This window comes from Pongo abelii, chromosome 12, assembly GCF_028885655.2.
Source record: "Pongo abelii isolate AG06213 chromosome 12, NHGRI_mPonAbe1-v2.0_pri, whole genome shotgun sequence".
Taxonomy (NCBI): Eukaryota; Metazoa; Chordata; class Mammalia; order Primates; family Hominidae; genus Pongo; species Pongo abelii.
The window spans coordinates 1,231,184-1,233,674 of record NC_071997.2 but is presented as its reverse complement, the minus strand read 5'-3'; positions in this window follow the sequence as shown (position 1 = coordinate 1,233,674).

Here is a 2,491-nt window from a genome sequence, read left to right as displayed (position 1 = left end):
AAATTTATTCAAAGGGATAATAACAGAAAACTTTCCAAATCTAGAGAAAGATATCCATATGCAAATACAAAAATGTTATAGGACATTAAGCAGATTTAACCCAAAATAGACTACTTCAAAGCATTCAATAGATCTTCCAAAAGTCAAAGATAAAGTTCTAAAGGAAGAAAGAGAAAAGAAACAAGTAACATACCGGTGAGCTCCAACACCCCTGGCAGGAGACTTTACAGTGGAAACCCTATCGGCCAGGAGAGAGGAGCAATAAATATTTAAAGTACTAAAGGAAAAAAACTTTTACCTTAGAATAGCATATACCGTGAAAATGTTCTTCAAATAAAAAGAAGAAATACTGACTTTTCCAGACAAACAAAAGCTGAAGTATTTTATGAATACCATGTCTGTCCTAAAGGAATGCTAAAGAGAGTACTTCAATCAGGAAGAAAAGGACATTAATGAGCAATAAATGATCACCTAAAGGTAAAAAAAATGCTCACTGCTAATAGGATACAAAACAAAACAGAATATTATAACACTATAGCTGTGCGGTGTGCAAACTACTCTTATTCAAAGCAGGAATACTAAATAATATCCAATCAAAAGTAATAACTACAACAACATTTCAAGACATAGCACAATAAAATATCAATAGAAACAACAAAAAGTTGAAAAGTGAAGGGATGAGCACACCCGTCCTGAGCCGTCCTGTGGTGGAAGCTGGGAGCTCGGGAGCCGGGGAAGGCCCGGAGCGTGGGAGGAAGGGCGGCAGCCCCGAGAGCCGGAAGCCTGGGCAAGGGACGGAGGCTTCGGCGCCCTCCAGCAACAGCAGGGCGGCGCCACATTGGTCCTGCGCGAGGCCTGGACGCCGGCGACGGCGGGACGCTCTGGGAGTTCGGCGGAAAGCGCAGCGCCGCGACTGGTGGTGCTTGGCCTAGACGGGGAGAGCAGCCCGGCCACGGGCAAGCGGCTCCGGGGTGCCTGATCCCAGCCTCGCGGCCCCGGGTTGGTTATGACGCCTGGAATCAGGCGCGCGTAGCTGGACCGGGCTCTTGGGCCAGCCAGGCGCCACTGCCATTGTCTACCGCCATACCACCCTGAACGCGAGAGAAACCCAAGCCGCGGCCGTGGGCACGCTCGGCGCCACTGCTCCCGCCACAGGGACAGGCGCACTCGACATCTTTCAGGGCCCACAGCACCAAGAGGACAGGGAGGAGCCAACAAAGGAATGACGTTAGGAAACGCACCCCCAAAGCAACCAACCAATCCAAGTAAAAACACCTCTCAGGGCTCCGTTGGTTTTCCCGCGTGGGCGGCCCTGCCCCCCTGTTCTAGCCTGGCCCAGGCACCCTCCACCCTACCCTGGCCAAAGGGGCCCCTGTCTACCAGAGCAGAGCCTCCCTCTCCAAGGCTCTGTTGCTCTCCCTCTCTAGCTCCCTCACCCTCTCCCTTTCTCTACTTCCCTCTCCACCTTGCCCGCGCTCTCGCGCTCTCTCTCTCTCTCTCTCTCACTCGCAATTTCCCCATCCCTCTCTCTCTCTCTATCGCTGTTTCTCTCTCTCCTTCCGTTTCTATCTCTCCATCCCTCGGTCTCTTGCTCTTCTTCAAGCTGTCTGTGTCTTTGTGTGTCTGTGTGTATGCTTGTGTTCCCGCGCGTGCCCCCGTGTGTGTCTGTTTGGGAGTGGGTTTGCTAGTCATTGTGGTGGGGTGTGTCTGGATGTCCGTCAGTACCTTTGTCCCGGGACCAGGCTGCCGACTCTATTGCCAGCGCGTGGGTGTCACAGTTGCCGTGATAGTCTCACACACCCAGGTGTGTAGATCTCGTTCATTTTCATGTAGACACTGAGAGCGAAACCACAGAGAGAAGGAACGTCCCGTGCATCACAGCCTGAGGTTGGATTCCTGTTTCCTGCAAAATGGGGAGTCTCCCATATAGCCTGTTTGAAAACTGGAAAGGAGAGCACCGACACGATGCTGGTCTTCCACGCATTCCTGGAAGTTTCTGGGTCCCCACAGAGCTCGGGAAACAGTCAACATGGTCACGCTTTCGGGGGGGTGGCAGAGACTTGAGTAACAGGCATCTTTGCAGAGGGCAAAGAAACGTGGAATCCAGAATCACACTTCAGTTGGCCTGAGTGTGACACCCATGTGGATGGGACTATCCGCCACGCGCTCTGTTGCAGGGCTCAAGGTGGGGATATGTCATCTGTGAACCATGTGGATGAAAACCAGACAACCACCTGAGTCTCGGCTCATCGCTCTCTGGGGAATTCGCTCATTCCTTCGGAAACGGAATTCGTCTGAATCGCTCCGGGATGAAGTAACCCAGGCTGGCGATCCGGAGGGCCGCTGAGCGCCCCGCTGGCCAACGGGGCTGTCGGCCCAGCACTCAGCCTGCACTGGGCACCCAACATTTCCCGGAGTGCTGGGTCCTGTTGGTTCTGTATGCAGAAGACCGTTTTTCTCTCTGCCTTCAGTTCTCTGTTTCTTGCTCCTT